We start from the raw sequence: 22936 nt of genomic DNA on the forward strand, positions 1-22936 counted from the left end.
TAGAAATAATGTTACCCGAGGGGAAACTTTTAGTAATCGTTGCAGTTATATTTTTTTTATCTTTTTTCCCATGTATTATCTTATTAAAATCATTGAAGTTACTATTTAGTTGAAAGAACAATAAATCTTCATGTATATTAATTTCTGAATTTCCATAATTTGATTTGAATTGATTTCAAGCTATACATTCTTCACTTCTATACATTCAGAACCTTTTCACTGATAATGAAATATCTCCTACTTTTCATGCAAAAATTACATTAAAGAGCTAAATGTTACTAATGATTATAATTAATCTATAATTATAAAAATAAGCGTTTGCCTGCAACGTGTGCGTCTTTCTCTTATAATTTCAAAACCGTTTAAACTAAGGTCCTGTAATTTGGAGAACAAATTAAAGGGGGAATTTCAGATCCGACACTGAAATTTTAATTAATCCGTCCGAGAGGGACGTTTGAAAAATAAAATTTTATCATAGATTTCACATTAGGCATTGCTATAAATTAAACTATAGACAGTTCTATTTTTTTAACTAATTTGGAGATAACAATAGTGATGTTTGCTTGCTTAAAAAGCTCTATTTAATCAAAAACGGTGTTTATCTCACTTTCTTTAAAAATTATTTATTTCGTGTTCCTTATGCCAGGTAAGTTCATGGATCAACTTGGATGGAGCGTGCAGGCAACATTATCAAATTAGTATTAACCTTATGCTTATTTTGCTTATAACTACGCTTTTAAATCGGCTTTCTATGAAACTAAATAATTTCAAATCAACCGTAATTGAAATAAAATAACTTTTACAATAAGAACATAATTAATAGGGATTGTTTGGGTTGGTAATATGGATAGTTAATATTTTCATAAATGGTGATTATCACACTCTGAGTGCAACCAATACCATCATTTTCCTAAATTAACAAAGATCTAAATTTCTTTAGTTGTCATAAACATAAAATTATCAAAATGTATAGGTCTTCTTTTACCTGTAAATAATTATTTACTAAAGTTACTTTCTTCATATTATTCTCAACTATTATTATATGACTTTAATTATTATTCCAAATTAAAGGCTTTATAGCTAAAATTGGTGTTCTTTTGCTAGAAAGTAATCCTAAATTTTCCAAAAGTCAATTCATTAAATTAACATAATTTGAGTGAAATACAGTAATTTTGATTTAAAACTGCCAAAATCTCCAAAATTTACTTTATTTATAGCTTCGTTTTTGAAACAAGTTTCTATAAACTTAATTTACGGGAAGTCAAAGAGAATTGAAATAAATAAAATAGTTTAGGACCAAATTTATTGGGAAAATTGCTTAATTGTGGCAAAACTTATTAAGTTTGTTACTTCCATAAACTATGGCATTATTTTCTGTGCAAAATAATAACGTTCTTTTTTCTCTTTTTTCAGAAAAACTTTTAAAACATATTTTTCTAAATATAATAACGTTAAGTCACCGAAAAAGGCAAAAAAATTAAGTTATTTTAAACTGTATAAATGTTTCGGATATTCCTTACAGTTTTGTGCACGACTTCTTAGGATTAATGCCGAATCATTATTTTTTATGGGTTTTTTTACTCTGAAAGAAGAACGTGAATTCAGTTCTTATTTGCTGAGATAAACTTTTAAAAACATATTTTTCTAAATCTTATAGTGTTAAGTCAAGGGAAAAGGTTCTAAATAATACACTTTGATCTTATATTTTATTTTATAACCGTCGTTGAACAGCCGACCCAATTTCATGGGTTTACGACTACTAACGTTCAACTCCGTAGCCTTGTAACTTTGAACCAATCCAGAAGACAAGGAAACTCCTGGATCAGTACCCCCAGAGGTATTGATTTGTTGTGGGAACATGGAGGACTTTGAGACTCGACAGATTTAACGTGCATCAGTCACCATTTACTACACGGGGAGTCTTCGGCCGGCGAGGATCGACTTTGATCTTATACAAAAATATTTAATTACTTTGAATAACATAAATGTGTCGGATATGCCTTAGAATTTCGAGCATGATTTTGTAGTTTATAATTAACGCCAAATTATTATATTTTTTTACGAATTTTTACTTTGTTCGAACAACGGGAATTCAGTTCTTACAAAACCTTTTTGCTAGGGAAACCTCTAAAAACAGATTTTTCTAAATAAAGTTACGTCACCAAGAAGAACATCAAATCATAAAGAAATTTGAATTATTTTAAACTATTTAAATGTGTCTACAATGCCTTACTGCTCTGTGCATGATTTTGTAATTTATAAATAATGTCAAGTCATTAATTTTTTTCAGGATTTTTTTACTTCCAACATAGAACGGAAATTTATTTCTTATAAAATCTTTTTGCTGAGAGAAACCTATAAATACATATTTTTCTTAATATAATAAAGTTAAGTGAGCAAGAAAGGCAACAAATAATGAAGAAAATTTAACCATTGTAAAAAATATATAAATGTGGTTCATGGTTATGCAGTTTATAATAATTGTCAAATCATTAACTTTTGTAAAATTTTTTACTCTATACGAAGAACAAGAACTCAGTTCTTAAAGAATAATTCACAGAATATTAAACTAACTTACAAACCGAACGGAGTTCTTGAACAGAAATGATTCATTAAGAAAAATATTCCAATTGAAATTCATGTCAAACAGTTCTATTAGAGAAGATCGGAAGTTCAGTCAGCCGAACAAATTAAATTTCACCCTTATCTTAAGAACAACTGAATTCGATTCAAAATTGATCGCCAAATAACCAGAGTAATTTCACGGTTCACATAAATCGAGGTGTACTGAAAAATCACGATTTCAATGTGAAACTGAATTTTATTGGAATAATAATTTACACATTTGAAATAATGACAAAAATGAAACGAGTCGACAAATTACTTCAGGTAGTTTTAAATTATTTTTATGTTTGAAAATTTAGTGGAAAGAACATGTTTAGTGCAGTTTTTAAAACATTCATAATAATTTGGGCGTTTAAAAACATTCAAAGGTCGGCAGGAATTAAAGAAAATCGCAATTTAAATACGAAGCTACATTTTATTCGTATAATAAAATGTACATTTTATTAGAATAATAAAACTCACACATCTCGAATGATGAGAAACACGAAAGGAGTTAAAAAATCGAAAGAACATGTTTAGTGCAATTTTCTAAACATTCCTTACAATTTTCATGCTTAACATTTAAACACGCAATATTGCCGGGGAGAACAGAAAAACGCAATTTAAATGTGAAACTTTATTTTAGAGGAATAATTTACACTCTCGTAATAATGGCAAAAATGAAGGATGTCGAATAAAAAATTTTAATTAATTCTCCAAACTGTAATTATTGTATAGTTGATTTAATTAATTGATTTAATTATTATGCTAATAATAATGATATTAATTGATTCAATTAATAGGTTAAATTACATTCATATTTGAAAAATTTAGCGTAAGTACATGTTTAGATCAATTTTGAAAACATTCATAATAATTTGCGGGTCTAAAAACATTTAAAAGTCGTCAAGATGTAAAGAAAATCACAATTTGAATGTAAAGCTACATTTTATTAGAATAATAACTGACACATTTGGAATAATGAGAAACATGAAATGAATCGGCAAACCGAAAGAACTTGTTTAGAGCAATTTTTAAAAAATTCCGCACAATTTTCATGGTTAAAAACATTTAAAAGCAGATAGAGAGAACAGATAATCACAATATAAATGTGAAACTGTATTTTAATAAAGGACTAAATTTTACACTTGTAATAATGACAAAATTGAAGGATATCCACAAATTAACTCCGATAGTTTTAAATTATATTCATATTTGAAAAATTTAGCGTAAGAGCATGTTTAGTGCAATTTTTAAAACATTCCTTACAATTTGCATGTTTAAAAACATTTAAAAGTAGTCATATATAGTAGTCATATATAGCATATAGAGTAGTCATATAGATCAATGATCTCAAGACCAAGAGGATGATCCAAAAGGAGATGATTAGTTAAAGTAACTATAATAAAAACAATCTACCCATAATAAAAATCACTACTTGGAAATTCAAGCTAAGAACAGAAAAGTTTTCTGTTGTAAACTGTTTCAAAACCGCAAAGGTAAAAAAATTTCCTTACCGTAAACTTTACTGTTAATTAGATGGAAAGCCTGCTGCCTGTTATTTTACCATAATTTTAATATGAAAATTCCAGCAATATACAGTGATAAATATTTAAAAAAAAACAGATGAAAATGTAAGCTTGAATTTCTAAAAATGTTAATCTTTTAATGTATTACTTTATTTAAAAGCCAATCAATTTGCTATAAACGTGAAATGAAATTGGAAAATTTCATAAACTGCTAATAAAAAAAGGACAAGTACATAATTTTAAGGAGGTGTGTTTTTAACACAGACTCATCTAAAAAATTACAGATACTTACAAAAACAAAAATCAAGAAAAAAATAGTAAATCAACACAGAAAAAATTTAGGTAAAATTACCGTACTGTATAGTTATGACATTTCTGACTTGAAAAAAAAAATTCTGGTAAACAAAATTAAAATATACGGTATTTAAATCATTCATTTAGCAACTTTTCAGGCCATGTGGTAAAGGTGTACCAAAAATTCTGTTTTGCAAAATTATAGTTTTCATCTCCCCACATTTAGTAAAAAATGCAAAACTGAAAAATAAATTTAGCCGAATGAATAATTTTATTCCATGCTTTGAGGTATCATGATAAAATTACCAAAATTTATTTCAAATTATAAAACTAAATTTTATTGTAAATTTCACCAAAATCATCGGTAAAAATATCGAGGTTTTTGGAAGGTAAATTTTACCATATTCTTGTGACTTTGATCACATTTTTTTTCTTAGTTAATAAAAAAATAAAGTATGCACGTGGTCTTAGATATCTCAGTTTTATGAGAAAATTATTTCATTCTTTTTTATTAATTTATATTTCTCTTAAACAATTTTTAACTTTTTCTGATAGAAAAACAAGAAAAATTATAATTCACAATTCTCAAAGATCTGAATTAAGGTGAGATAATAAGAATTATCAGTCTCTGACACAATTCTTATAGCCTCAGGATACACTTTAAGTAATAAAAGTGCAGAAAATAACTAATTTAACAGTCAATTTATATAAAAATTTATGTAAAATTTATTCAAGGATTGAGTTTCATTCCATTCTTTAATTATTATTGCAAATCAAAAGATAAAACATTATTTTCGGTCACCTAGTAACAAACAGCTCAAGAATTTTATTCATCATAAAATTAAGTACAGCTTTCCGCTAATTACATATCATGGTTTAATTAAACCCGCACGAGACATGAGAAGAAATATTTTGCTTTAAAGAATTCAAAAACAATTAACAACCAACACAATTACCGAGAACTTTACGAATCATAATAAATAAAACTCGCTGTCTTAAAAAGACGAGTATTTTCTATCGAAAATCACGCTGATGTTCCTCCTCTTAATTAAGACCCGGAAAAGTTGTCAATTAATTTCGAAACGAATTAAAACTCCGATATGACGATGGGAAAAAAGGACGAAAAGACGACGAAAATTTTAAACTTTCGTTTGGCATCAGCTCTTGAGGCACATCCAATTTTTGTATCCAATTTGATGCAGCGCATACCTTAGTAACGAGCTAAGAAGAATAAAAAAAACTAGAAAAACTTTTTTCAGATAATAAGGAGATGATGTAGATTCCATTTATTTTCGTATCACGTTCGGAAAAAATCAATAGGACCCTTAACGATTATTACAAAAAATATGGTGGAAAAAAATATAAATATCGCATGATTGGAGACGACTTGGCTCAGAGGACAATATTTCATTTCGGGAGGTTTTAAGGATAAGTATGTTTTGAGGAATGTAAGGAATTCTGAGCTTGTTGTTTTGATCGGATTTAGAAATATTGACTTTATTTCTTAGAACTTTCTGGAAACTTGAATTTGAGTTGTTGTGTATCGGATAATATGATTAAAAGAAAAAAGTTCATCGTATTAGATAGTTTTAGTTTACCGTTGGCTGTTTTTCCAAACAAACACAACATCAGTAAGTATGGTAAGTGTGTTTAATATACTGTACTACACCTTACTCTTAAAATTTTATAATAATTGATAAAGACCTAAATAATTCCTTATTTAAAGTAAGCTAAAAAGGTAATTTCGTATAACTTTCCGCAAACTTGAATTTGAGTTAATGTGTATCGGATAATATGGTTAAAAGAAAAAAGTTCATCATATTAGATAGCTTTAGTTAACCGTTGGCTGTTTTTCCAAACAAACACAACAGCAGTAAGTATGGTAAGTGTGTATACTATACTGCACTACACCTTATTCTTAAAATTTTATAATATTTGATAAAGACCTAAATAATTCTTATTTAAAGTAAGCTAAAAAGGTAATTTCGTATAACTTTCTGAAAACTTGAATTTGAGTTAATATGTATCGGATAATATGATTAAAAGAAAAAAAGTTCATCTTATTAGATTGCTTTAGTTTACCGTTGGCTGTTTTTCCAAACAAACACAACAGTAGTAAGTATGGTAAGTATGTATACTATACTGTACTACACCTTATTCTTAAAGTTTTATAATATTTGATAAAGACCTAAATAATTCCTTATTTAAAGTAAGCTAAAAAGGTAATTTCGTATAACTTTCTAAAAACTTGAATTTCAGTTAATGTGTATCGGACAATATGGTTAAAAGAAAAAAGTTCATGATATTAGATAGTTTTAGTTTACCGTTGGCTGTTTTTCCAAACAAACACAGCAGCAGTAAGTATGGTAAGTGTGTATACTATACTGTACTACACCTTATTCTTAAAATTTTATAATATTTGATAAAGGTCTAAATAATTCCTTATTTAAAGTAAGCTAAAAGAACAATTTCGTATAACTTTCCTCAAACTTGAATTTGAGTTAATGTGTATCGGACAATATGGCTAAAAGAAAAAAGTTCATCATATTAGATCGTTTTAGTATACCTTTTGCTGCTTTTCCAAGCAAACACAACAGTAGTAAATATGGTAAGTATGTATATTTTACTGTACTAACATCACTCTTAAAATTTAAAAATAAAATAATAACTTCCTTATTGAGAATAAGTTTAAACAATATTTCTTGGAACTATCTGAAAACTCTAATTTGAGTTAATGTGTATAAGATAACATGAATAAGAGAAGAAATAATATCGAATTCGGTAAATTTGATTTTATTATTTGCTGTGCTAATAAAAAAAAACACAATGTTAGTAAGTATATGTATATTACACAGTACTACACATTGTTATTCTTAAAATTATAAAATATTAAATAAAGTCTTTAATGACTTCCTTATTAAAAGTAAGCTAAAGCATATTTCTTGAAACTTTCTGAAAATTTGAATTTGAATTAATGTATATGGGATAATACGAATAAAAAAATTATCGTATTAAACTGATTTAGATTTGCTATTTGTTTCTTTTTCTGAGCTAGTACAACAGTAGTAAGTATGTATGATATACTATATTCTTAAAATATTAAAAGCTATAAATATTAGTTATAAAATATATAATAAAATTCATTTATTATTATAAAAAAATATATTTCTAACATATTTTTTAGCTTACTGATACAATTAAAAATATTTCTGGAAACTTGAATTCGAATTTATGTGGATCCGACAATAAGATTAAAATAAAAAAGTAAAAAAGGATTTAATATTAGATTGATTCAGATCTACTATTTGCTGCTCTGTTTCCGAACTCAGTAGCAATATAACATTTGCTCTTAAAATTTTAAAACGATTTGGGTTAAAAAATGCCCACGTGGAAAATACTTGCTTTAAGAATTGCTCCAGAACATGTATATACAGTAGGTAAAATAAATTAAAAATAGACCAACCTGAATAACTTGTGATCTAGTAATCGGATCTTCTCGTTCTAGCACTCAATCTTAATGATTCAAGGGGGCAATTTCAAATATGCTAATTAATTACTGCAGACGATATTTTAAGTTATGTTATTAGACACAAAACGCACTTTCTCTGAATAAACATATCATTTTTTAGACGGATTCAGATTTTTAACCCAAAAAATATAGGGGGTAGATATCTATATATTTTGTTCATTAAGACGATGCAAAAAATTTTATACCTTACAATTCAAATTTTTTTCGAACATTTATTATATAAAATAATAAAAAATAATAATAATTTTCAAAAAAAAAATTTTTTTTACAGAATTATCTTCATATAAAAAAATTTTATAATTGCGCGCAATAAAATTTTCAATTCGCTTATAGTTTTCTCGATATAAAGCGAAATGCGCAAAAAGTGAAATTAGCATTAGGGAGTGTAAAATTTCGAACGCTCTCCTGACTAAACTATTGGGACCATATTTCTAAGATTGCGACTACCCCCTATATTGTGGGAGGCGGAAATCTGAATCCGTCGAAAAAAGGATCTGTTTATTCAAGGAAATTCCTTTTTTTTTATTTCGTAACTTAAAATAGAATCTGCACTAATTAATTAGCATTTTGAGGGCCACCTCCGTCGAACCGTAAAGATTGAGTCCTAGAAAGTGAAGATCCGATCATTGGATCAAAAGTTATTCTGGGTGGTCCGTTTTTTCGGCCCACTGTACAATAAGTTGAATTAATAGAAAAAGTTACCTCTTAAAATCTTAGGAGGATGTTTCTCAGGAAATACAATAGATTTAAAAGCTGGGAAACATAACACACTGCCGTCAGGTCCGGCAAGTTTCAGAATCTGGAAAATATTATGCCAAAATTACCGTACTGTATGATAATGACATTTCTACTAAACAAAATTTATTTTGATTCATAAAAACTAACATATGAGGTAAGCGGTATATAAATAGTTCATTTAGGAATTTTTCTGCTCACATGATAAAAGTTTACCTTAAATTCTGGCTTCTAAAATTACAGTTCTTATTACCACACTTTTAGTAAGAGATACAAAACTGAAAAGGGAATTAAAGCGAATAAAAGGTTTTTATGCCATGCTGTAAGGTTTCACGATAAAATTACCAAATCTCACCACATTTACCAAATTTTATCAAATATTATAAAACCATATTGTATTGTTAATTTTATCAAAATCATTACCGTACGCCATTACAAAGCAATTCAGTAAAATTACTAAGCATTTTGGTGTTTCAATAGAGCCAGAAATACTGTAAATTTCGCCATATTCTGTAAGTTTTGACTATACTTTTTTTAGTGTCCTCGCCGATATTCATTTCACAGTGTAGTGTAGAACTATGAGAAAGTGTTCAAAAATAACGATCAATAAACGACGTGGATTTAAGATAGTTTCGTCGAAAATAGGGGGGGAAGGATTCGCCAAAAATTTGAAATACGCGTATTATAATATTATAATTTTATAAAACTAGTGGAAGTAATCGAAAAACGATTGAAAAACTATATGGAATAACGATGGAATCAAGCTTGTCAAAAATTGTTTTTCGACTAAGTCGTTTACAAATAGTCTTTACACAAACCCAAAACTTTCGTCATAATTACACCGTATAAATTAAAAATATAAGAATTAAAAAAAAAACACTTGGGATAACGGAAGACACGATAGAAAAATCACGTGGATTTGCGATGGAATCGAGTGTGTCAAAAAGTGATATTTCATTTACAAAACTCTCTACCGCATTAAAAATGTCGGAATTTAAAAAATCATGAGAAAATGTCCTAAAAAGGAAATCCAAAGGGTAATTTCAGAAACCCCGCCTAGAATGAACCCTCCATTGACTATTGAAGATTGTTTTTCTTGTTGATGATAAATAATGTTTCATATAAATTAGGCATTTCATTTTGATTTTTCCGATATAATTAGCAAATTTCTTTTGCCGAATGTATATTAAAATTAAAATGCTTATTTAAATATGATTTAAGCCTTTTTCAGATTTTATTTTTGTAGGAATCTCATTGAGTAAATTTTTTCAGCAATATATTTATTTTTGTAATTTGTTGCATTTGTTAAATTCTTTCGATTTAATAATGCATTTTCTTTCTAGCTCTGTTGAATATGGTATAAATTGTACATTTATGTCTTCAAATCTGCATACTAGGTGCTTGCAAGTAAAAATAATATGCCCCAATCTGTTCCAAAAACTATGTTTACTCCACAGAACAGTTTTTTTGCTCTAAAATGGTGTTCCATCCCTGGACTTGCAAACTTTAATATTGAAATAATTTAAAATAATTTTAAATAAATATTAAAATAATTTAACCATAACCATTACTGATCAAAACTTTAATTAGCAAAATATCAAATTTAAAAGTAATTCTTCGGAATGATGCCAGAAAAAATACCGCTTAAATAATTTGCTTCTATATATATTATTAAAATGTTTCCGTCACCTTATAATGTCACCCGTTTCCTTGATAAAAATTTATACAGACAAGTAATTTCTTTTATCTTTAAAAATAAAATGAAACTACATTCTGAAAGGAGGTGGGAATTTGTTATACGTCCCCAAAAGATTGCTGTGAAAAATTTTGAAACAAATGGATTTACTAACTAGTTCCTAATCTCACAGCGAATTCTTTAACTATGTTATCGATAAGGTCTAAGTTCTTTTTTTCTAACTCTCTTCCATTTTTCTCCTGGTATTAATTCATTTTAATCAAATTCCTCAAAGAATTCGTCTTGGCAGGAGAGAAGCAAGATAAATTGTGAAAACTTTTGTTCCTTGATTTTTAGTTTTTATGAGGAAAAAAAAGACTAAAAATTCTTTTTTGAAAGAAACATTATTTTTACTTATTAGTAATTGATCATTTCGTCTGACAGGTATTTGTTAAGGATAAAAAATTTCATTGTATAATGTTGTTAAAATGTTTGTGTAACAAGTCTTGACCAGTAGTGAAACTTTTTCTAACAAGTTGAATAACTTTCTTGTCATTGTGTCAATGGCTCGAATTTTTAATAGAAATAGACTTGGAAGTTATGATCAAATAAAGTTTAAAAAGTATAGTTTTCATGAAAAGAAATTGAAAGGAACCACGAATTTTTGTTAAATGACTGATAAAATATATTTGATAAAATAACTTTTAAAGTTTTCTAAACAACACCTGGGCACAATAATCTCAAATATTTAGAGTACTGAGGCGTAACTACCACTAATAATATTAAATATCAATTTAATAGTATATAAGACTTGTTAACTGTATTCTATTTCAAAGTACCTTTTGATAGATAAAGGTTGGCATAGTCGTTAATTAAATCTCCCTATTATAATTTTGTTAAATAATTTTTGTAGCAAATCTTTAACAGAGAAAAAAAGTAAGGTAAAAACTAACAGAATATGGTAAAATTTACCGCGTTTCAAGCTCTATGGGAACATCAAAAAGCTCAATAATTTTTACCAAAGCACTTTTTAGTAGAACATTAAAATATGATTTTATACTTTGTGATAAAATTTGGTAAATGTGGTAAGATTTATTAATTTTACCGTGATACTTTAATCATGGTACAAAAAACCATTTATTCGGTTGATTTTCAGAATATTTTTATGATACCGCTAAAATATGTTTTTATAATATGTGATAAATTTCGATAAATGTGGTAAAATTTATTAATTTTAACGTGATGCATTTGAGCACGGCAAAGAAACTTACTTATTCAGTAAAAATTTATTTTCAGTTTTGTGTACGTTTTACTAAATATAAGTAATAAAAACTATAACTTTAAAAACTAGAATTTCTGGTAAACCGTTACCATATGAACGAAAAAACTACTAGATGAATCGTTTAAATGCTGCATATTTTGGTTTCATTATGCAGAATTATGTTTTTCTTTCCTACTAGAAATTACCATACAGTACTTAATAACAATTATTACAATAAATCATTACAATCATTACTATACAGTAGAGTTATTTTACCAGATTTTTTTTCTCTGTGCTGCATGTAATGAAATTTTATTAACAAGGAGAACTTCAAATGTCACTGTATCAAGTATACTTAAATATAAATAGACATATGAAATTTTTCAACTTCTTTATAGTTGTGGTTACAAACATTTTTTAAAAAAATTGCCAAACGTTTGATAATTATACATTAAAACCGAAATTAAACTAAAAAGCTGATAAACTGAATAATTTTTAAGTCTCTTAAGGACTGCCTAGATCTCGTCACAAAACATAAAAATTATGTGTTTCTTTCATAAAAAAATTGCATTTATTTTCTTACAGATGCTGAAAAACTATGCATTTATCCAAATATATTGATTATAATGAACTCAAAGTTGATGGAATAACCGGATTATATTACTTATAATTAGTTCAAAGGTTTGCAGTTTTTCTAATTGCATCATTAGCATTTATTATGTAAACAATTATAATTATTTACTACGAATATAAAAAAACAGAGTTAATTAATAATTTAGTTACCAAATTACTCTCCAAAAATCTACAATCTTATTAGCAATTTCAGACCCTTTGTTAAAGATACATTAATTAATTGTGATTGGTATCCTTTTTATTGCAATAATTTTTTATGTATGTCTATTGTGATTTTATTATATTTATATTGTGATTTCATTATAATTATTATTTAAAATAATATTACTTTTTAAATATTTAATAAAACGAATAAGCTATTTAATATGCCATTTTATATGTTATTTTATATGTTTTTTTTTATTAATAGCCATTTAATGTAGACTTGAAAAGCAAAACAAATCTAAAACATTAAAAAATGCATTAAAATAAAAAATATCACGAATGCATTCTCTGAAAATGTGTAGTAAATAAGAAATATCATAAATACATTCTCTAAAGTAGTGTAGTAAATAAAAATGTCATGAATGCATTCGCCAAAATAATGTATTAAATAAAAATTCTAGAGTACTATAGTTGAATACAATCCGTTGTAAAAAAAACTCTACCGGGGAATTTGTTTTAATCAGAAGTATCATGTAAAATTAGAAAGAATTAAAAACAGAAAGTTTCCTTAAAGATACCGTAAAATTTTTCAATGAGACTGTAATTTTTCAGAAATGAAGAAATTGATATTCTTTAAATTATTATTACTACCCGGCTTTTAAACATTAAGCCTTTTCTTGCTTTAAAACCACTGGGGACATTACATTAGAGGGAAATAAAATTTTAAATACAAATTTTAAACGCAATTTTTTACTATAGTTAAATGCGAAAATTTTATAACTGTGTATGGCAAAAATAACAATTCAAAAGTAGCATCTTTTTTGTAAAGAAATTGAATTCAATTATTCACAATTATTTAATTTTTTCACGATTATTTTATTAACCATATCAAGGCCATTACAAAATTTTAGCATTGTTTAAATTTCTATTCGAAATTAATAATTAAAGATATTCATGAAATGTCTTCTTCCAATAAAAAAGTCTAATGAGTGATTTAACCTTTCTCGTTAGAAAATCAATACAAAAATAAACAAAACGAACTTTTACTTAGTTTCAAGGCTTTAATTTTTAATATTTTTATTTAAAGATGAGAGCAGAACTTCAAAAGATAATAACATTTCGTAACAAAGAATTATTTTCTTTAATTTGGCAACAAGAAAATGGAATAGGAAAAACTCCGTGATTTAATGGGGGGAAAACGCTGAGAAGTAATTATTGCCATAAAAAGAACTTCCATCTCACTCTTTTTTATTAGTTTTTTAAATAAAACTTTTTAAATCTAATAACTGAGATACACCACTTCTTGAGAAAGATCAAAGAGAGAAAAAGTTTTGAGAATGTTCTACCCGTATCACAGAATAAAAGTCGTGACTTTGATTTTAAAAAAAATATTCATTAAATTAAAATTAATCAAATTTTTTTTCACGATAAATAATTTAAGGTTTTACAAGTTTTACATTTTTGTTTTAAAATTTTTTAGACATTAATCTCTCAGTAGAAAAACAATAGAACTAACAAAAAAATAATAATTTTTACCAATTTCATTTTCAGTTTTATTTATTTTTTTCTTATGATATTAAAATAAGACATTATTTAGACATTAAAATTAAAATTTTGTAATACACATAACATTTAAAAAATTTTAATACACATAATTACATAAATTTTACTAAAATTACATAAGTTCGTGTAAAAAAAGTTACTTAACTCTATTTAATTAAAAAAACTAATCTTTGTTACACATTACAGCATAAAATTTATTTTTTTAGGGAAGAAAGAAGTATTATCATGATTGGACATATGTGTTGAATATAAAGAATTAAATACTGACATTTTACAAAATACGTAAAATAATTTTAAAAATGCGAATTTTATACATAAAATAATTAAAAAATACGAATTATCTGAACTATTTTATAACTTACTTAAACATTCTATATAGTACAAAGATATGGCATATAATGCTCATGCATTTTTTCAAAGATCAAATGCACTTTAAAGTGGTTTGGGACATAAATCATAAAAATCATGGACTTTTGTTTTAAAAAAAATTTTCAAATACAAGGAGAAACAATTCCGGTAATATTACTGTACAGTTAATTAAAGACATTTATAGTAATAAAAACCTTAATTTCTTGTAGTAAAAATCAAAATACACGGTATTTGTATTAATTTGGCAATTTTTCTGTTCATATATAGTAACGATTTACTGGAAATTCTGATTTTAAAAATTATAGTTCTTATTACCACACATTTCGTAAAAAAAATGAAACTGAAAAATCTAAATTAATCGAAAAAATGGCTTTTATACTATGCTTCAAGTTATCATAATATAAATACCAAATTTTTACTCATTTACGAAATTTTACAACATATTATTAAACCATAATGTATAGTTAATTTTACTAAAATCATTACCAAAGTACTTTGGAAAAAATGATCAAGATTTTTGGTACCCCATAGAGCCAGAAATATGATAAATTTTACCATGTTCAGGTAGTTTCGACCATATTTACGTCATCTATTTGTGATATTAGATTTTTAATGCAATTAGAAAGCGAGACAATGCGTTTTTATCTCATATAACTTCAAGCCAAGTTCCAGGCCCAGCCCTAGATAAGCAGAAACTTTAAATGCTCTTTTCTCCATAATCCTATTTTTCTTAATTTAAAATAATCTATCTCAAAAACGTTAAAAATAACTGCATTGAATTTAGTACATATATTGTATATTCAAGTTGTCTTTCTTTAATTTTTCATTAAAAAAATTGTCTAACATTTTTAAAATTTCATTTTATTTTTACAAAAAATAATAAATAATATGATATTTTAAATTTATAAACATACATATTCATTTTAATACTAATTAAGGGATTTTGAAAATTTTGTTGCACTTTATGAAAGTTAAAGTAAAGAAGTGAACCATACTAACAGCCAACCAAAGTAGCAAAAAAGAACAAAAAAGAATAAAAAATCGAGAAAGCAAGCATTTTGTGGATGATTTTTTGAACAGAGCCATGTCCGACATCTTACTAACGAAGATGAGTTATCAGAAGTTTAGACAGATAAGTTATGTTTTTATTTTTACACTTGGTTAGATGAATAGGGTGCCTCTTGCATTGAGTACGGTAATTTTAAGCTTTTACTGTAAATAACACAGAGGTTTTCATGACTTGGTCACATTGAGAGATCACCTGACTACCGAGTGGTAAAATGGAAGCCGATGCTCAAGAGGACGAGCGAAGAAATGATGGATGGATGATGTCTTGAATGATTAAAAATCTTTAAAAATATCCAATTGAAAGATCAAGATCAGGAACAGAACTGTCTGGAAAAATATTATAAATATGCTAAGATTCACCCTGAGCTGTAGTGCCAATACAGAAAAACTGTACAGAAAATTTTCCATTTCCCAATTTTTTTTCCTATTACGATTTCTTATAATTAGAAAATCTCATTTTCAACTCACTTTCCATATTTTCTACAAGAAAATTAAAAATCGCCAGAATAATTTGGGCACCCAATTAAAAACTTTACCTTAAATTGTTTACATTGCTGTTAATTAGATCCCTCCGATGGCTAAATTATCCTTTATTTTAACAAAATTATGGTTTGCTCTTGAAGATGTATTATAGGAAATCATCTAATCATCGAAATTTAAAACTCCTCAACAGTAAGCGAAATTAGTTTCCGCTAAGATAAGGACTTATTTCACATATTAATGGAGCACGAGATCGAAGTCTTCAAACTTCTGCGTCATTTTCTTCTCGGCAATTTGAGAATCCTTACTGGCCAAGAACTCATGCAAGCAAAGAAGCTCATTAACAAAAGGGAGGAAACAGTCAATTTTAGCACAAATTAATAAGTTTTATGATTTCTAACTTGTCGGTATTTTCAAAATTGTCGGTTTCAAAATTGAAATAAAATTTCAGTCAAAACTATTCATTTTCCATTATTTTTTGTGTTATTATCTGACAAAATATGATTAGACTGATATTAATTAAAATAACTACAGTACTGCAGTGCAAATATATATATATATATATATATATATATATATATATATATATATATATATATATATATATATATATATATATATATATATATATATATATATATATATATATATATATATATATATATGTATATATATATATATATATATATATATATATATATATATATATATATATATATATATATATATATATATATATATATATATATATATATATATATATATATGTAAAATTATGCAGTCGGACCGAGCTGGAAAACAGACACAGGATTTTAATTAAATCAGAGTAACTTTTATTTGATCATTCTTAGTTGAGTGGGAGCGAAAAAGTGATGTTTACTCCATCAGCAAACAGTCTTTCTGGTAGGGAAAATCTTGCAAAAAATCCGAAAATGCCTTTATTTAGGGAAAAGAGGGAAAACTCAGAAATTACTATTGGTTAATTAAATATATCACGCGATTCTCACAAGGCTTAAAAAGAAAAATATCTTTATTTAAATTTATGTATAGTTGGCTAAAAATAGATTTAGAAACAGGATGTGGTTTCTTTAAAAGTATCATAAAGTGCTTCGATTCGAAGAATTAAGTAGTAATAAATTAGGAGTTGTTTTATAAAGAAGAAACTAACATAAAAAGATTAATTGAAGCTTTTTATGTTACATCCCCCCTCGCCGAAAATTTTTTGACTACTATCAAAAATTTTTCAATTATCTTTTTGCAAAACTTTCCCTATGATGACACAATTAAAATAAAAAAAAATCAAATTGTACTTTTAACAAGATTTCAAAGTAATATGAATTATAAAAAATACATATAAGTACACAATATAAAAAAAAATTTCATGAAAGTCTCGAGGAAAAAAAATTGAAGTAGCGCTACCATCAAAATGAAGTGTTAGATCTTCATTTTCAATAGTTTTTGTGATTCAAGTTTTTTTTTCAGTCTTTGAAAATCACAATAAATAAAGTTATTCCTCATACAATCACAATTTAAGCAAACTTTTCACTTAGATAAGAAAATCTATAAAAATTTTCTAAAAATGCAAATATTAAAAAACATGAAAATACAAGTGATATGAGATAGACAAATACAAATTGACACTTTTTCCAAAAAAATTTCAATCTGAAATTTTTCTTCAGGATTTGTACATCTTGAAAATAAAATGTATTACAAAAATTTGACACAATGGTCTTTTATCTGAAATTTAGGACTTCAGTGTTATTAGGGGAAAATTTTTGCTGGATTAGGGGCTGTATTCCCCAAAAGGAGGAAAACAGTTCCTAGTCTCAACAATGATGTGCTGGAAGATCCTAGTTTCAATAGATGCTTAAGTTTAAATTTTTTTTTTTTTGGTTTTCACCACAGAGAGAAACTACCATCGCCCCATATCCTTCTAGATTGGGTAAACATTGAACTTGAAGAAGAAAATTTGAAAGGTCGGATCTTCCAGAAAAAAAGGGGACCACATGTTCATTGAACCATGTGTAATGTTGTCATATTCGGTGTTTTTAATGTTATTTTAACAATGAAAAATCATTAAATTTAATATAAAATATAGTCAATTCCATTTAAATAATTACATGTTTTTTATTCATGACATAATTTCAGTTTGTCAGGTGGGTGGTACCTTCGCAATTTTGATATATGCACTATTTCTGAATTTTCTTTATTCTGAATATTCTTTTTATTTATTTTATAATTAACATCAGAAATTTTTTCAAGAATTATATATGGACCGGAAAAAGTTGGGGTAAGTTTCCTAGTATTGGGGTATTTAAAATCTTCATACATTACAGTATCATTTGGGGAAAATTCAATATGAGTGAATCTTGCATCATAATAAATTTTATTTTTTACATGATATTGTTTAGTTCTTTCAACTGCAATTTTTCTTGCTTCTTCTATTGGTGGAAAAATTTCTTCAGATAAAGGATGATTAAATGGGAGAGTGCCAAACATTAAATAAGCTGATGGGAATTTAGTTACTGAATGTGGAGTTAAATTGTATTCTTCGGTTACTTCTTTTAATAATTTAGGCCAAGGAATTTTTTTAGAAGAATCATTAATTTTACATTTTAAACGTGTTACAATGGTTTGTCCTAAACGTTCAACTTTTCCATTAGTTTCGGGTCTATGGGCTGTAGTTAACAATTGTTTGATTTTGCTATGTTTAAGAAATTTTTTAAAGTGGGAAGAAGTAAACGCGGCGTTTCTATCACTCAAAATACTTTTAGGGGTTTGAATTTGAAAAATTTGGTGCAAAAAATTTACATAGGTTTCCGTAGTTATTGATTTAGATGCAAAAGACCACATATATCGAGTGTGATGATCAATTACTAAAGTTAAATATTTTTTGGTAGAATTGTAATAATTAAAACCACCTACACTATCAATTGCAATTATTTCAAAAGGTTTGTCAACTGGGGGCATTTCCTGAAGTAACCCAAATCTTTTCTGTCTGGGTTTTTTATTAATTTGACAAGTATGACAATGTTTGTTAAAATTTGTAATGTCCAAAGTAATATTTTCCCAATAGTAAACAGGAGTAAGTAAATTAATAGTTTTTTGAATTCCGGGATGGCCAAATTTTTTATGAGTAATTTCAAGTAATTTATGCCTCAAAGAAAATGGAACAACAATTTTGGTAAAACCCTTTTTACGTATACTCAAAACATTATCCATTTTAATAAAATTTCCAGTTAAATTATCATTTTGTTGGGCTTCGCGAATTTCATCTAATTGCAATAGATGTGAAAAATGGCTTACATTATTTAAATCAACATTACTTTTGTGTTCAATATTGTCAGGAATATCACGGGATAACATGTCAGCTTCAAAGTTTAAGGTGCCTTTTGTGTATTTTATATCATAATCATACATACTCAAAAGTAAAGACCATCGGAACAATCTACCTTTCAGATTTTTAACATTTTTTAACCAAACTAAAGCCGCATGATCTGTATGTATGGTAAATTTATTTCCAAATAAATAATGATAAAATTTGTTTAATGCATCAACAATAGCAAGACATTCCAGTTCTGTGATTGCATAATTTTTCTCATAGTCTCTAAGAGAACGAGAATGGAATGCTATTGGATGTAAGACACCTGAAACATCTGGCTGTTTCAAAATTGCTCCAACACCACTTTGACTTGCATCAACAAAAATATGACATGGTAACTTAGGGTTAAATATTTTCAAAATTGGTTTACAAACTAAAGCATTTTTTAAAAATTCGAATGCTTCTTGACATTTGGGAGTCCAACACCAGGGTGTATTTTTCTTTAAGAGATTATTTAAAGGTGCTCTAATTTTAGCATAATTATTTATAAATTTATTATACACATTTATTGAACCTAAAAATCGTTGAAGAGATTTAACATTAGTTGGAGGTTTCAAGTTTTTAATTGCTTCAATGTTATTGTTATCAGGAGTTACTACACCATTTGATATTTCATAACCTAAAAATTGAATTTTAGTTTGCAAAAAAGAACATTTAGAAGCTTTTAATTTTAAGTTTTCAAATCTACATATTTCAAAAATTTCCTTTAGATGATTTATATGTTCTTCAAAATTATTAGAATAAATTATGATATCATCAAAATAATTAGCAGCAAATGAAACTTTATATTTAGTGAGTATTCTACGTATTGTTCTTTGAAAAATACTAGGGGCGTTCTTCCACCCAAATGGCAATCTTAACCATTCGTATAACCCACTATTGGTGACAAAAGCAAGTTTTTCAGTGTCTTCAGGGTTGATTGGAATTTGCCAATAACCACTTACCATATCTAGTCTACTAAAATAAACACTGTTCCCTAATTTATCTATAAGAGTTTCTATAAGAGGTAATGGTTCTGCATCCGATTTAGTAATTTGATTTAATTTTCTGAAGTCTATACACAATCTACTTTTTTTATTTTCATCTTTTTTATAAGCTAGAGTTACTGGAGCAGAATAGGGAGAAGAGCTTTCTTTAATTATATTATGCTTTAACAATTCTTCAATTTGTTTATCTATTTCCTCTTGTTGTTTTGGGGAAGTTTTGTATGCTCGTAAGGATACTGGTAAGTCTGATGTTAATCTTACCCTTTGAGGTTCAATTCTTATTGTCCCTACATCATATTTATCTTTAGCAAAAATATCTGAAAAATCTTCTAAAATTTCCTGAAGTTGGGAATTTTTTTCATCATCTTGAATTTGCATAATCCCGTCAACATGATTTTGACAATGTTGCGCACCATTATCACATTTAGTCTCAAGAACATTTGAAAACTCAAGATTATTTTCAGTTTTGCTATTTAAATCTTTATTTTTAATCCCATTTTTCTTATTTTTCCTTAACTTCACTTTGTTTACATTTTTATTTTTGTTTATTCTCACGTCCAAAATTTTATTTTCCATAACAAATTCTTCCTTTTGTTTATTATTATTTGATTTAACATTTTTTCTTTTATTTCTACTTTCTTTATTTTTATTCTTAGCTTTATTTTCTTTATTGGTATTTTTGTTGCAATCATTAACCTGGATTTCAGGAGAAATGTGTAAAGACAAGTTGCTTTTATAATCCGAAAAAGTGATCAGTTTTCTCTGATTTTGCATTACAACTCGTTCAACACAATCTATCACAAATTTAAACCCATTACATTCCTTTAAACCCAATATGGCATAAGGTAGATCAGTATTTAAAATATAAAATTCCACTGACCTAGCTATTTTTCCAATTTTTAAATTTAAAGTACAAGTTTGGTCAAGTTGCAAAATACCTTTTGTTTGTTTTACATTAACAAAGTTCTTTCTTTCTTTTTGGACATTAAGTTTTTCAAAAAGTTTAGTTGGGATGATATTTAAAGTACTACCTGTATCAATATTTAACAGGATAGTTTTATTTGTCAAAATCGGGTATTTGTCACTTTCATAGTTTTCATTTTGTATGTATCCGGATACTATTAATTGTCAATTTCGTGGTTGGTCACTTTCTTGTTTATGCTGAGTTTGATTCTCAGTCATAAAAGAATTAGGTTTGTTTACACAATTTTGGCCCCAATGATAAGCATTGGTTATACCAAGCTTATCACAGTATTTACATGGCTTAGGAGGCAACTCCTGGGAAGCCTGGGCGAAATGACTAGTTTGTTGTCTATTTCTTTGAAACTTTTCATTTTGAATTCTAGGTCTAAATTGGGATTGTTGGTTATAACTTTGACTAGGCCGGGGAAAATTTTGATTTTGTCGAGGATTATAATTTGGATTACTTGAGTTGTTAAAGAATGGCCGCCTTGGTACCCAGCCTTGATATTGTGGTCTATACCCATTAAATTTAGACTCTGGTAATTTTTTAGTTTCAGTTTGGGGTAAGACCGTAGGTACATCATGAATTATTTTCGAAACAATAGTGAGCCATTCAATCGGGGTTTTGGGTTCCTTTAAAACCAAAAGTGTTTTAATTTGGTGGGGCAAACCAATAGATAGACCTTCAATGATATGATCATTACTTAAATTTATTTTTCGACCCAACTCTACCTTTTCGGTAAAATATGAATTTAGGTCTTTAGCTTGGCCAGAAAATTTTAAATTTTGAAAATCATTAAAGCCAAAGGGAGGTGAAAAATAATGCTCTCTAAAAATTTCAACTATTTCTTGATATGAATTACAATTAAGACAGTTATTAATATACAATTTTAAAGCTGAACCTTTAATGAATTTTTGAAAATTTCTAACTTTCCATTCGTCATTACAATTAGCATCTAGAGTTTGTTTTTCGAAATGTTTGAGCCAGGATGTGAATTGAACACCAATGTCAGGCTCAAAGACTAGTATGTCTGGTTTATCTTGTACACTTTGTTCCATACTTAATTTTTGTAAATTATCACTCAATTCATTTTCAGAATTATCTGTATTGTTTTTGGCATTTTCATCCATTCTAAATTTGTAGTTTTTGCCACTCCGTAAGGGCATTCAAATAACCAAAATAAATTTTAACAATTAAATATAGCTTTTAGAAGTAAATTAAATGTCATAGTTGTTTATTTATCGTTACCTTACGATAAACACTAACACAGAATTTAAATTTTACAAAAATTTTCAATTGATCCTATTTCATAACATATAATTAAAACGAAACTAAATATCCTATAACATTTTTATGCTAATCATATTAAATCAATTTAATAAAATAAAATTCCTCAAAGAATAAGTAAATTTCAATAACAATAAGTTTTTGAAAATGCAAAAATAAGAACAATGAATAAAAATTAATAATCATGAAAAATTCATAATCATAAAAATTAATAATCATCACAATGAAATATCAAGAATGAGAAAAAAAAATTTCCGAATATAACCAAAATCTATTATTATTTTCGCTGTTCAAACACCAAATATTTTGATAATCAAAAAATATTTGTAAATTATTATCAAAACAAAAGCACGGATCGAAGTAAATTTTCATTATATGAATACCATTGAAGAATTTATTAATGTGGATGATCACTAAACGCTGGGAATCACTG

The 22936-nt window shown here is 26.8% G+C and overlaps 1 protein-coding gene across 1 annotated transcript in view; it reads right to left on the bottom strand.

Annotated features, from left to right (window-relative positions):
• Positions 1-22936, bottom strand: part of LOC107440232 (metabotropic glutamate receptor 1-like) — a 256108-nt gene that overhangs the window by 163754 nt on the left and 69418 nt on the right. The window contains exon 2 of the mRNA XM_071181257.2: positions 8659-8755. The gene's annotated coding sequence lies outside the window, so the exon portion shown is untranslated. The remainder of the gene's footprint in view (positions 1-8658; positions 8756-22936) is intronic.

The sequence above is a fragment of the Parasteatoda tepidariorum genome, chromosome 8, assembly GCF_982258835.1.
Source record: "Parasteatoda tepidariorum strain Cologne lab strain chromosome 8, Ptep-v5.0, whole genome shotgun sequence".
Taxonomy (NCBI): Eukaryota; Metazoa; Arthropoda; class Arachnida; order Araneae; family Theridiidae; genus Parasteatoda; species Parasteatoda tepidariorum.